At 39.0% G+C, this 15,604-nt stretch overlaps 1 protein-coding gene across 1 annotated transcript in view; it reads right to left on the bottom strand.

The window, feature by feature from the left end:
• The window catches only part of LOC108278460 (gamma-aminobutyric acid receptor subunit alpha-3), a 116,435-nt gene extending 104,119 nt beyond the window's left edge, over positions 1–12,316 (bottom strand). The window contains exon 1 of the mRNA XM_017491857.3: positions 12,231–12,316. The gene's annotated coding sequence lies outside the window, so the exon portion shown is untranslated. The remainder of the gene's footprint in view (positions 1–12,230) is intronic.
• Positions 12,317–15,604: the final 3,288 nt, after the last annotated feature.

Raw genomic sequence — 15,604 nt, 5'->3', positions numbered from 1 at the left:
CTGATTAGATTTCCAGATCACTGGTGTTTGGTTTGATGTTGTTTGTGCATCAGATGATAAGGGGGGAAAATGCTTAGCAGACACAAAGGAAACAGGAAGTAATAGGTATCCCAGGCTTGCCATCTATTACAGAGACAGAGGAATAAAGTGGTGCAAGCTTGGAATTGGACTGCTCTTTCTTGGCTCCGCACATGTGTCTCAGATTCATACCAGACACACCAGATTCAGTAAAGCACCCTAAAGGGTTTTTTTGGTTGGGGAACCCTAAAGGTTCTATGCACAACAGGGAGGCAAAGAATGCTTAACAATCCAAAAACCCTTTGGCCTATGTAGAAATTTACATAAGCCGACTGAAAATTTCCGAATTGTAAGAAAAGGTTGTTGGATTAGTTCCTTTTCTTATTCATATAAAATCCTATTTTGATTTAGAACAGACTAATGATTTTAAGTCTGAGTGTTTGTTCAGCTGGTAGAAGCAGTCTGTTGGACTGAAACATCATACAGAACTTGGTGAAATAGAGCAAGTGATGCTATTAGTTAAATGGATATTGAGCCTGAATTGTACTGAATTGCCAATAGAGTCGGGTTGATTTCGATTTAGATCAGACTAATAATTTTTTAAGTCTTAGTGCTTGTTCGTTACTGTTGATTTATGGCTTGTTGTTGTATTTAAATCTTTTTCTGAGAAGCTTATTTATGAAAATAACTGGCCACCCACACAGCCAGAATAAAGGCACAGTGGGGCATTGTTTGGAAGTAATTCCTAGTAAATTCTGCCTTTGAAATTCAGCATGACTTAGCAAAAACAAACTCATCAGACGCTCAAACACTCAAAATGTATGCCAAAATGCTCAAAGCTAGAAAAGACAATTAAACAATTCATTTCAGCCTTTCAAACTATTCATTCTGCCTGGCTGAGGATGCCAAGCGGGTAGAAGCAGTCTGTTGAACTGAAATAACTGAAATAAAGAACTTGGTGAAATAGAACAAGTGTTGCTATTAGTTAAATCGATATTGAGCCTGAATTCTACTTTTAGGTGCCAATAGAGTCGGGTTCATTTTAGACAGCAACATTACAGTAAATGAGCCAAACTGACTTTAACGATGCCAAGAAATGGTTTTACTGAACATATGCCATAGTGAATAGAGACCACAGAAACAATAATATCAATGTCAATTGAAAAATAGCCTTATGGGCTGCTATGCTGCACAGTAAAAATTGGCAGGTTCATTAGCCAAAGTTCAGGTAGACACAAACCATAAAGTAAATAGGGCAACTGTTTATAGCAAGTGATTTTTCATTGCTGTTGAGTATGATAAATGGGCTTGTGCCGAAGCCAGTCATATGTGGAATTTAGCTTCATTCAGACATCTGCTATTTCTTCTGATAGAGATGCTGTTCAGCTTTGAAGAAATGTCTGCAACTGGAAAAGGTACCTTAACATACTTGTGTTTGGAAATGCCTACTGCTATTAATCTCATCTTTACAGGAAGAGAAGAACAGCCCTCATTCCAGCGAGGGCTGTTCTGACTGATCTGGTTGATAACAGGGCGTTCGGAAAAGACTCTTTTCCATTTTGTGGTGATAAGGATATAGATATTTGGTCTTCACCTAACCAGGCGCTTTCCCAGGTATAATTAATCAATAGAATCTTGCAATTCAGCATGGGTGCTGTGCTTGGCCAGAAACGACAATTATCCTGTGAAGCTTGTCACAGTTTTCAGTTTATTTCCAGACAGATGAACCAGTGTGGCAATGAGCAGTGGAGGCTATGTTACACTTCTGTTTTCTCTTTGCAGAGATTCACAGTCAGTACAAACACAGTGGTTATCTGGCTTTTCCTATGTCCATGATGAAGAACCAAACCTGTGTTAGCTGCCAAAGTAGTTTTCTTTTGACAGGGAAGGTGGTGCTTTGTGATAATGCATTGTTTACTGGGCAGCAGAAGAGCCACAAGGGCGCATTTTTAGAATGACTAGCTGTAATCTGCAAAATATAGAATTTCTGTCCTGTGTTTTGTTCTTTGGCGTCAGTCCAACCTGCCTGCACAGCCTGATGTGCACTGGATCAGTGCAGACCACACAGTTCTTCATAACACCAAAGAGAACACAGTCTTCCATCATTACGGCTTTCAGGTCGGAATGACCGTGATGCAAATATTCCAATTTATGTAAATATATCCTAATATTTTCTTCGAACTATGCACTGCAGAACCAGAAAATAAACAGCCCTGTAGTATTGCATTGTTATTTATTTACAGTAATACATTAATAAACCCAACGGTAAATTAGACAACAGGTTAATTTCTAACAGTAATCCCTGAAGCTAGGTGTTATTAGTAAGAAATTCATTCAGTGTAATTTTGAATCCGCTTTGGTTACTGTATGCGAACATGTAAATAGATATTTGTTAAAAAATATATATATTTATTCAGTTGTCAGATGTGACAGCATCCTACCAGTGTTAGCATGGAGTGACCAAGTGTGAATAAATATTCATTGAATGTGGTGAATTTGTTGGGTTTTTTTTAATTTTATTTATTTTTTTAAAGGGCTATTGCGTCTAAATATATCTTCAGTTCTTACTTGACAGCTCATCTGCATATCAGCAGTTTGACAAGGTGCCAGCGCATGCCCTGAGGTTAGCCACTAATCACGCCTTGGCAGCAGCAGAGAAAGTTGAGATTCATGTCAGAGAACTGCTCACCATGATTAATGGATCCTCCTAGAGGATAGTCTGAGATGCAATTACAGAAAAAAGCCAGAAGGTGCTACGCTAACTCACACTTCTGAATGTCCCATAATTGAGCTGCTGATTGAGTTTGCATGAGGACACAACGCCGGAGAATGCGCAGTGGAATACGCAGTCTTGCGCAGATGTGGATGCACATTGATTTAACATACTGTATAGCGAATTCCACAGGGCTGCCGCTAAAACGACTGCTTTCATATTGTAAATTAGATCTGCTGTCTATAATCAGAACATATTGTATAAACTCAATGATATGTGATTGTAAAGGAGGTCATTCATACAAGAGGAAACTTCTATTCCATCAGATACCGTATGACATTTAATGCAGTTCAATACCGAGTTATCAAGAACGACAGAACGACAAATTGCCAGGGCTTTCATTTATTCAAAATGGTTCTTAAAATTAGAATGACAGCAGAGTGATTCATCTTTGTGCCACCCTCCTTCATAATTAACCACAGCTTTCATTAGATGAAAAAAGATTAGCTTATATTAAATTCCAATCAGCTGAATAATAGCTAAACTCTCCCATGCCCTTTTCTGTGCGATCATAGTTTTTTTCCTTTCATGATATATGATGTGGCAGTTGAATGCTCAGTGTACTCTTCGGTTTTATTGCAGTAGGTTTTATTGCAGGCTTTTTAGTGGTAGGAGATGCATTTTCATTGAAAAGAGGAAATAAAAAGAGAGCATCTCAATTCTAAGACAGATAGGATTGCAAAGCTCTAAAAAAAAAAGGGGGGGGGGGGGGGTGGAGAAAAAACAACCTTACTTGATCTCAACAGTGATGTCACGTGATATAAGTAAAGTCAGGCTTGTTTAGTATCTCTTAAAGTTTGTAATTTAGCATAATGCTGTTTATTTAATTTGATTGAACCCATCGCTCTCTCTCTCTCTCTCTCTCTCTCTCTCGCTTTCTATCTCTTTCACAATGTTTTCCTCCACATGCCTTGCAGCCAATTTCATGAGATATAAATGATGTTTTAGCTCTTGTTTTCACGTTACTTGGAATACATTTTGAGCACCACACTGACACATGGTCAACACTGAACCAGTTTTTTATTTTATGCTTTATTTAAGAGGCTGAAATTGTGAGTGGCTGACAAAGATTGATAGGCCTCATAACTTTAATCCCCTTGCGGAAAAGGGTACCGACTCCTTTTTTTTTTTTTTAACATTTTACAGTGACACTAAAACTAGTGCTGGGTATCTCTGTGTCACGAATCGTGACGGAGCAGAGATAGGACAGACGCAAGTGCTGGATGAACGGTTGTTTATTAGAAAGAGAGACAGGCAGACAAATCCAAAACGTGATCCAAAACGTAATCCACAAACATGCAAGAGGTCAGGTGACTGGCAAACAGGCATACACGGGGCAAAGCAGGAATCTAGGTCGATAAACAAAACAAGAAACGAACTATGACGAGGGACCGGAAGCGGATAATCCAGCACGAACTAACTCTAAACATGGACCGTGACTATGACTACGATACGAACTAAACTAACTCTAAAGTATTACTCTTCCGCGTTGTGTGCTGGGAGGCGCGCGGTATATATGCGGACATGATCGGCGTCTAAACCGCTAGCAGCTGAGAGCAATTCAGACCCACGTGAAATCCCAGCCAATGACAGAACAGGGAGGAGACATGACAGAAACATAAACAAAACACACGTGTCCAGATGTCATTACGGTCAACAACGAAAAAGCAGGTGCTCACGCATTCACGCTTAGAGCACGCTGCTTCAAGGGGGAATCGTGACACTCTGACAGGAATTAGAAACGTTATAGGCAATGAAAACAAATGAACAAACGAAGGGAAATGAACAGAATCTTTCACTGAACATTAAAAAACGTGAACACGACAATTCACACTGCTGTTTCTGGTTAAATGCAGCGTATGGTTTTATTTATCCTCACTCTATAGGGTTACTATAAGCAGAGTAGGCAACCGTATGTAAAGAAGGTTATTACACTTTATTTCTTTTATTTCATTCTAACCAGTCTCCAACTCAACAGGGGAATGTGGAACACTGGAACATCAATGTAAACGTATCTTTTCTGTTCAGAAACAACCAAAGTAAAAACTAAATAATTTCTAGAGTATATATTCAGTATATTCAGAGGAAAGATTTTATTTACTTTTTCTTAGCCTGTCTGATGGGGCGGCTGTGGCTCAGGTGGTAGAGCGGGTTGTCCACTAATCGTAGGGTTGGCGGTTTTGATTCCCAGCTCACGTGACGCCACATGCCGACATCATGCCTTGGGCAAGACACTGAACCCTGAGTTGCTCCCGATGGCAAGCTAGCGTCTTGCATGGCAGCTCTGCTACCACTAGTGTGTGTGTGTGTGTGTGTGTGTGAATGGGTGAATGAGAACCAGTGTAAAGCGCTTTGTAGTAGAACTGCTAAGTTTAAAAAAGCGCTATATAAGTGCAGACCATTTACTGTTCTGTAACTACTGCTCATGTAATACTTTTTACTGGACACATACAGTAGATGTATTATTCATTCATCTTCAGTAACGGCTTTATTCTGGTCAGGGTTTCAGAGTATCTGGAGACAGTCCAGTAGCCAAACTGTCAACCTGTTTTTTGGGAGTGTCCAGACCATATCCAGTGCTCAGGATCAAAATGTGGACCCCAGAGTTTGTCTCGTGCTGGGAGTGACCAGTACTTGCCAGAAATTCCTACAGCTCCTGTAATATTTCCACTGTGGTGATGTCACTGTGGTGCCCCATGTTCTCCACTTGTTGATCCTGGTCTTCATGGTGTTACATGGTAAATCTAATGTTTCGGAAAAAATTTCGTATCTCTCATGATTGATTTTTTTTTTTGACAGTGAAATTTTTTGAAAACAAAAATCCTACAGAAACAGCTGATCTTAATTTGGGGTTCACTTAATAGATGATAGATGTATGATTATTACTGTAACATGGGTTTGAATATAAAAAAAGGTCTACACACCTCTGTTAAAAGAATATGCAGTTTTATGGCAAGGCAAGTGAAAATGTAATGACTCCAGCTGCAGGCCAGCTCTGTGGGTGGTGTATGACTGCAAATGGTGTGATTTCTATTCTTTTTGCCTCAGGTCTTTACACTATCAAGCTCTTGCTCTTTCTGCATCCCCCCTTATCTCTCTCTCTCTCTCTGGCCTACACATCTGCTGAGGATAACGTGTGTACTGACCCTGCTTGCTTTTGCCTTCTAAAAACAACTGAACCACAGATTTGACTTCCATGATACACTGTCAACCATCTGGCAGGCCTGTGTTGAAGCTGCTGCCTTTTCCTGACTAGGCTCTCAGCAATTTGCACAGATAGTTGGGTCGAATACGGAAACGAGAAGCTAAAAGGACCATCGCTGTGACCCTGTCAACACTCACGATACAAACATGTGAAAACAGGAGCACTCAAATGAAATCTGCTAGCATCAAGGCAATGGGTTTCAAGACCTCAACAGATAAGTAGAAGGAGAAAGTGGTGGTGAATGGACAGAGAGAGAAAGCTAAGATCATAAGAGAATAGTGATGGTTTTTGTCCATAATACACAACTCTTAGGGCATTTGGTGAAGGATGTAAGAGACTGAGAGAAGGAAGAACACACACACACGTACACACATACACTTGAGAACATTCATATATTTCCACAAGCTTTACACAAGACAATAAAAAAAAACATTTTGTTCCAATTACCTTGTTGTACATATAGAAATTTTTAACGCATTTTAGCATGGCAGAATGTGAATCACAACAAGCAAAAGGGAGCTATCGTACTTGCACAAACAGCATTACTACACTTCTGTGCCTCCCTCAACTAAGGCGCTGCTTTAATAGATAGGATGCTTCCATGATTCTGTCCCTACATTAACTGGATATAGGCCTTCAGTTGTCATGGTGAGGTAACAAGATAACAACAGCAAAAACGAAACAAAAACCATCAGCCATCGGTTGGATTGTGCTGAAAGGTGACATTTGTCTAACAGAGGCGTGTAGGTTTTGTGCCAAAATAGATTTGTATTTGGATCTATCCATGTTTTATTCTCTCCATCTTCTCTAGAGCCCCAGTGCCAGCTGAAGAGAAGCAATCTCATAGCACGATGCTGCCACCACCATGCTTCACCGTACTTTACGGTGTTCTTTGGTTGATAAGCTGTCTTGTTTTTGCACCCAAAATTTACTTTTGTACCTCTCAGGACTGATATTTTTTGACGATGAGATCCCATACATTTTTTGTAAGCTCTTTGCAGACCATGGCTTCAGCAATCGGATTAAACCGAGAAGATCCTAAGAAAAGAAAATCCTACAGAAACAGCTGATCTTTAGCTGAGGTTCATTTAATAGATGCTGGTTGTTTTAGATTAGTAGATTATTACTTTTGAACATGAGTTTGAATGGGATTGGTTAATTCGGAACACGCTAATATGCCCCATTATAAAAGTGTGTGCAGATTATTGGAGTTTTTTTCTTGGTCTTTTTGTCCTTAAAATTGTATTTTGTTGGGTGATATAATTACCTTCATGGTGGAAAAAGTTCTGACATGATTTATGTTTGTTTCCTGTATAGTTTCATTCACCTGCAATTTTAACAGAGGTGTGTAGACTTTTTATATCCGCTGTAACTCACCACGAAGGTCTTAGTTTGCCATCCGGGTCACGGCACCAAGTGGTCAGAAATTCAGCAAAGTTTAGTCAGTAGACAGAAGACTGGTGTGATCTTCAGATTCTCAATGTTTATTTGCATGCTTGGGGTCTCTTCTCTTTAGATCAGCTTTTTCGCTGCCAGAAGTACGACTTCAGAAATATTGCACAGCTCACTCTCAGCTTATGTAAAGAGCGAAGCGAGTGAGAAGGAGAAGAGGAGATAAGCTAGAAGCAGGCAATAAGATATAAGCAGGCCTACGGCCAACTAAGCCAGGGAGTGTTATTACCTCTGACCTTGGTATTTCTTGTCACGCAGACACACTGTACCAAAACACACAGAATAAGACCTACAACATATTCAGAGACAGCCCTAGGTATAAATCTGTCATGAAGAATATGAAACAGAACACATGAATGAGCATAAAACTTGAGAAAATGATGATTGAGTCAGAGGCAGTTCATAAAGGTAAAATTTCCTTCAAGGGCCATAACCAGGATCAAACTTTTAGTGACGTTAACAATTCTCAGTTATTATATCACGATGCCAAATGCACACTATACCAATTATTAATTACACCTCTGCCACTAGGGATGATGTTTTCGTGTTGTTTTTTAGCGTGATATCTCAAGAATGAGCGGTTGAACGTTTGTAGGATCTATATGAAATTATCCTTGTAACTATTTATAGGTATATATATACATATACATATACATATATACATTGAGGCATACAAATTAGTAAGAAGAATGGCTAGAAGGTACGTAAATATTATTGTGATCAGCTAAGATTACCACAACTAGCAAACTGATTTGTCTAGCAAGGTGTGTCTATAATGTGCAGAACCGTTTCTATAGTAAGATATATTGCACAGATTGGAAGGGGGACAAGACTCTGTGCTGGATGACTGTATGTTGTCGACTCTCGGTTACTCTAAAAATGCACTAGATAGTAGCCTAAAGCTTAACTCAAGCGTAAAAGCCTCTCCATTTAATATTGTTTGAGGCTATGTCGTTATTAATGTCGCCCTGCAACACCAAAATATATGGTCACGAGTAGCTTCTGGTTGGAATGCTGATTTTTCCACACACAAAGACTTGGAAATTAAAAAGTGTGTGTGTGTGTGTGTGTGTGTGTGTGTGTGTGGGTGGGTGTGTTTCCGAATACAAATTCTAATGTTGACAACATTAAGAACATTAATCAGTTTAAAGTCATGCTTTGCGTAAACAATAATTCATCACACTTAAGGATGACTTCCGTTTCTGTTTCATTAAATCAAGCAAGATAATAACTATGTACTGTACATTCAATGAAATCTAACAACCGTCTAATGGTTCTTCTTTGAGGACACGTTCCGACTGTCTACTTGAACTTGTTCATTAGTTCCTTAACATTTTGTTAACCCCGCCTTAAATTTTAATTTTAATTTACTGTGGGAAATACATTTACATATATCTAAACCTAGATGTATGTGAGAGGTAGATTTCTTCTACCAATGAAGACTTTGATGGAGAATGTGTCAGATTATGTCAGAATTATTCATTATGAAATAAATTAGCCTGTTCTATGACTGATGTCAGGGTCATAATTCAAGAAATATATTAGAAACGTGGCAGCAGTGATGTCCTAACATTATTACTGATGATTAAAACTTTACCATCAGCAAGCATCACACTATCCTGAGTTCTAATGCAACCTCTGACCCCAATTTCCTGTTCACGTTCCAATTTCACGTATATAAGCTAAGAGTTTTCAGTAGTTTATCACGAAGTCTTACCAGTTCTTCAGTTGCATAAGTTCTGATTCTGTCTACACGCTTTGGCTGTTTATTTGACGACTATTTTGGATTATTATCTTGTTCTGTTGTTTGATGCCTGATTGTGTGTTGTTGTGGGTTTTTTTTTTACTCTTGCCTTCTCTACTCTTTTGGATTTTGAATTGTGTATTGGTATTGTCAATAAAACCTTCCTGCATATGGATCCTGAACTTTCTCTTGAGTCCAGTGCATTAAAGTATGCATATAAATATTCAGGATTTATGATGATTCATGACTATACAGTATGTGCCTTGAGACACAGACACTACCAACACACACACACACACACACACACACACACACACACACACACACACATTCTCATAGTGTACTGGCAAAGACAAATCATTTATATAGGACTTAAACACACACACACACACACACACACACACACACACACACACACACACACACACACACATTCTCATAGTGTACTGGCAAAGACAAATCATTTATATAGGACTTAAACACACACACACACACACACACACACACACACACACCACCACCAATTCTTATCCAGTAACAGAACACAACACAGGCTAAACTGAGATGTTTATTTATCTATCTATCTATCTATCTATCTATCTATCTATCTATCTATCTATCTATCTATCTCTGTGTATGTATGTGTGTATAGTACACAAACTTTCCAGAGAAACAGGATATGTCTTCATAACAATGTTTTTATATTGTATAAATATGAATATTGTACCTTCCAATATGTATAAACATGAAACCTAGCAAACTAATGATACTTTTGTCCTAAGTTCATGCAAACTTTTCAATTGTACATAATTTAGATTCTTTGAATTATTTCTAAACAAACCTCCATTAATATTGGCACTCTTAGTAAATATGAGCAAAGAAGGGTGTGAAAAATTGTCTTTAATGTTTAACCTTCTGATCTTTTGTTAAAACAATACTCTGCTCTCATGGATATCAAACAATTACAAACACAACAAAAGGTTTATCAAAAAAAAAAAATTGTTAAAGATAGGTGTGCAACAATTATTGAGACCCCTATGAATCCATATCAGAAAAATATATTTGAAGTATATTTACATTTACATTTATTCATTTAGCAGACGCTTTTATCCAAAGCAACTTACAAATGAGAAAATACAAGCAAAGCGATATATCAAGCAGAGAACATTCTGCTTGATATATCATTGAACGTATTCCCACTGATATTTTACATTTAGTACACCTGGGAGACTAGGAGCAGGAAATTGTTCGACCCTGACTTCCTGTTTCACAGGGGTATAAATATGAGGTAACACACAGGCCAAATTCCCCTAGTCATTCATAACAATGTTTAAGAGCGAGGAATGTAGCTGTGATGTGCAGTAAAAGGTTGTTGAGCTTCACACAATGGGGCGTGTCTATAAGAAAATAGCACAAGCATTGAAAAGGCCCATTTCACCATCAGGGCAATGATTAAGAAGTTCCAGTCGACTGGAAATGTTATGAATCGACCTGGAATTGGACGTGTGTCTATATCGTCTCAACGCACTGTGAAGAGGACGGTTCGAGTGGATAAAACATCTCCAAGGATCACAGCTGGAGAACTGCAGAAGTTAGTTGTGTCTTGGGGTCAGAAAGTCTCCAAAACTACAATCTGAAGTCACCGACATCACCACAAGCTGTTTGGAAGGGTTTCAGGAAAAAAGCCTCTACTCTCATCCAAAAACAAACTCGAGCGTCTTCAGCGTGCCGACACTACTGGAACTTCAAATGGGATCGGCTTATCAACAGACAATACAACAACATTTGATGAATTATTTTATTTATTTATTTTATTATTGTTAATAACAATAACATGATTTTGGGGGGAATGATTTATGAAAGATCTTGGCCTACGTTGTGATTAAAAAAAAATAAAAGTGGGACCCAGCAATGACGCAACCGGAATTATTTAACAAGAATTATACTAAGAAATTGCCCAAGCACTTTCCACCATAAATTAGGTAATTAGTGGCCAAGTCCATGTGAGATGCTATTATGCTTCCTTATCTTCAAACTCTAGGGCTAGTTCTAATGAGCCACTTCAGCAAACATGCAGTTATACCACAGCATACTGACAAATGGCTGTTCTCTCCTCATTTAAACTAAGCGACTAGTGCCATGAAAAGCAATTTCATAAAAGCAAGTCCACTGGGCCAGAGCTAGACATTCCTCTGGCTCAGCTAGGAGCACAGGTAAAAAAAAAAATGCCATAATTTCCCGGAAAACAATTTGGTATGAAGTAGAACGTGAAGAAATCGGAAAAGAGTGCACAGAGAGTAAGGTGCAAGAACAGAGCATTTCTCTGCAATCTGAAATGGTGAACACTTTAAAAAACTCCTAAAACTTCTGCTGTGCCTCCCTCAGATGAAAGAGAAGCTTATGCAAATTGTTTCTCACTGCAGTCCTTCAAGATAGCCCGGTTTTGGCTTTCTTCCTGTCGGGATTTACTGCTTCTGGCTTGTTGCTGTCTAGTCTCTCTTCCCTACACTCAAAAGAAAGATATCCTGGCATATGCAGAAACGTGTGCAGATACAGATCAGTGAGCTTTATGCAAATACTGACATGGATGCACCCACGCAAGTTTTCATACACTCGTACACTACATATCGCCGTGTGTGTTATAATACAATTGCACGTACGGCATAAAAATACACACAGAAACACAAACAGATAAATTCCCACACCATTTGCTACAGTAATAATGTCATTAAACACAGCAGCAAAAGTAAATTAGACCGGAAAGTGTGTGCTTCTTCTCCGTCTTTCTTCAATATTCCACATGGCTTATGACTAAGCCAAGGACCTTTGCGAATCCACCCTGAGATTACCAGAAGGTCACAAATCACAAGCTGATTTCCCATTATTTTTGGCCTTCATTGAATCTCCTTTGTTATTTAGAGATTTATTTTTTCCCCTCAGCCCTAATCATACTCTGTGTTATTATGTTTATGATTATCCCTAGCCTATTTCTTTCCTCCATGCAGAATTGTACAGCAAAAAGAAGCTTATCATCTCACCTGTGCTTGCTCACAAGATCATGTAATCATCTGGACAAATGCAGATAGAATACTACACTAAACATATGTACGTACACACAGGGAGAATTTCCTGTAGGTTTCATCTCCAAACAAAATCTAACACACCTGTTTTAGTTGATCAAGAGCTTCTTGAGGCAATGATTAGATGGTCAGGTGCGCATGATTATGTTTGGAGCTAAAGTCTCCAGAAACGGGGTTGGTGAACACTGATATATAATATCCACAGATTTTCCTGAATATAGCTTTAGAGAAAAATAAATAACACAACTGCTTTATGGCTGAACAGGAAGCACAACTTCTCTTAAAATTTCATTTAAAAAAGGCTTCTATTAAATGTTTGAAAGTGGCTATATTACGTATCGCTCATGCTGCAATTCATTATTGCATTTATAAAAATAAAGTGTACTATTTCTTTATATTCATGTCTTGCACCATAAGTTTAACCTCTTAAACTCCCAGGACAGGTTGGTGGGTCCATACGATGATTTCTAGTCTGTTGAGGACTTTTAAACTAGTCCAATTTGCCATAAAATAGTGAGCACGGGGCAGCATGAATCCTTCCCCAATGGGCCTCTATTCATTAGGGCTTGTTGCAGTTCTCATTTTTCACCACTAGGTGCAATAATAACTCTATGGAGCTAAACGGGGCAGCGAGTGTTACACCCCACGATTTCGCAAAATCTAGAACGGCGAGGAAATAAACAGAACATGTGCGTGTAAATGTCAAGAATGAAGATTTATAAAGAAAATGAATGAATGAATTGTAAATATTGAGCTCTCAGTTTGACCAATTAATTTAATATTCCAAGTTAGCAATGATTTGAAAAACTAACTAACATTTTTTTTTAAAACATGTTAAAACAAACGTTCAACATTACTTTAAAAAACAAGGAGCTGAAAATACAGTTCAGAATGGACTTCATGTTGTTCCAAGCTGGTTTATTCTGATATTCTGGTGGTGGTTTATGATTGATTAGCAAATCCCTGCTGGTAAATATGATCTTGGTGTACATTACGCCGCTCAAAGCTGTTTTCTCTCAACCTGGGTGATATGCTAAATTTCTGAGCACTAAATAATTTATTGCCATTTGCCATAACTGACAACCGTGCTTCCACCACTGACATACACATTAGTTTTTAAGTAATATATTCTGCATTCGTTTCAGTTCAGCGGTTTAACCACAGATTTGTTTTCAAGAAGCCTAGAATGGGATAGTTTTATTTATTTTTTAGTCATGAATCATCTCAATCACAACAAACAGTCCGGTGGCAACTTTTGTAAGCTACATTATAATATGCCACGGATAACAAATATAACTCAGATGTAGATTTAGTTCAGTGAATGTTGTCAGGTGGATTTGGCGAAGACGGAGAGCATCTGAAATTAGACTTCGGTTTTACTTTAAAGTTCACTCAACTCCAAAAGAGGACAAGACAACTGAAGCATGGATGAGTGGGGATGGAAAGAGAAAAGGGAGGAAAGGCCAGGCCAGTGTGCAGCCAGACAATCTCTCTGATGAGGAGTCCCAGAAGTGCCTAGACGATCGTCCCACATAACTAACAGTGGGGAAATACGAGGTCTTTCTGTGTCTGTGTGTAATTCCTCACTGGGTAAAAGTAAACTCTATAACTGTCTAAACTCCGAGAAAAAGTATGTCATAACCTGGATGTGTCAGAACGTGCCATCCATGAGCCCTGTTGAACTGCGATGGTCCCTCATGCCCTAACGCTGTGTCACCACAAAGCATGTAACATGCCTCAGGATGATACTGAATTGCCACCAAGGTGGAGTTAAAAGGAATTCTGCACAATTAAAAGCAGAGGAGAAAGATTAAGTGTCAGGAATAAGTGACCCTTTCCCAGTGGTGACACGGTGGCGCCAAGAATGTGTCACTTGTAACAATGTGGAGGAAAAGTGCATTGATTAACTCTGCTGTCGTGGAGGGAACTATATACAGCCACGGGCCAAAATTAGATTAGATTAGAGTCTGAGTGCTGCAGATACGAATCCCTTTGATGGATGTAATTGGTGATTGCAGTCCATCACTGACTGATTGGACCAATCAATGTTCTCACAGACAACCCTGTGAGAAAGACATTAGCAAAACATTCAGACGGGTTCAAATTACAAATAACGTTTGAGACAAAATCAGGAATCAGACTTGTAACGAGGCTAGAGAGTAAGTCTTAAGAACGAATGCCGTATTACTTGCACCCAGTTCTGCTGTATGCATATGTGTCATGCAATTATTGGTGGTTGTGTTGCACAATTATTGGGAGACTATTGTGCAGAAGCTCCACCCCCTGGAATTTTAGTTCTGTGCGTTCTATAGGGTTAGGGTTAGGGTTAACCCTAACCCTAACTTAACCCTAACCCTAACCCTAGCACAAACTTCTGATAATGACCTGAAGGCAGCACATCTCCAACAAGCTGGTATACAGCAGTAATTGCAGATACTGTACAGATACAACACACCTGACTTCTGATTCTTCTGATTGCTTCTTCTTTTTATGTTCACTCTTTGTCTCTCTGCAGGGAGCTGAATGCCTATGTTTGTTTTTGTGCTTTTGCTGGAAAGCCAATGCGCCACTCCTCCCCCCTCCCCATTCCTTAAGTTATAATGTGCCACGCAAAGGGGTGTGACCGAAAGTAATTTAAAAGTTTAACGCTCGATCTGCGCCCGTAGTGTTCTCTGTGCAGCCGTTTCACTTGTAATAGACACTTATAGAATGGCAATAGTCACCTCATTAAATCAGACGTCCATGAACATGCATGAACATTTAGATCTTGTAGGTTGTAGTGCTTATGGGACATGACAACTTCAGCACCAGTGGAACTTTCACACAACAGCTCCAATCATCTCTGATGTAAATCCTATTAAAACGGTATATCAAAAAGCATTAGCCACCATCTATGACTATCCCGGGCTCGCCATACACGACCCCACTCACGGATCTGACCCACAGCGGAAGCCGAGTTAATTAGGTGGAAGGTGGAGGAATCGTTCCAGCAGCTGTCATGTAACCCAATTTCCTCTGCTGAGACAGGATGTCAGCTAAACTCACTCTGCAAGGTCAGGATGACAACCTGTGATCATAACTGAGGGAATTATGAATATATCAATGAACATATCAACATGGAAATGTATGCCTTTTAAAAGTATCATTTAAATATGTTCAAATAAAAGTTTTTGCATGTAAGACTAGGACTCTTATCTTAAAGCTGTCTTCATATTTCAGTAAGTCACACCAAGTTATTAGATTCTATTAGATCAGTTTATTTTGGCTTGCCAGGCTCATGTCACTAAACTGAAAGTGGCGTTATCTTATGCTGGAGAATCCGAAGACATGAG

Source organism: Ictalurus punctatus, chromosome 18 (genome assembly GCF_001660625.3).
Source record: "Ictalurus punctatus breed USDA103 chromosome 18, Coco_2.0, whole genome shotgun sequence".
Taxonomy (NCBI): domain Eukaryota; kingdom Metazoa; phylum Chordata; class Actinopteri; order Siluriformes; family Ictaluridae; genus Ictalurus; species Ictalurus punctatus.
This window is presented reverse-complemented; position numbering and strand designations above follow the sequence as displayed.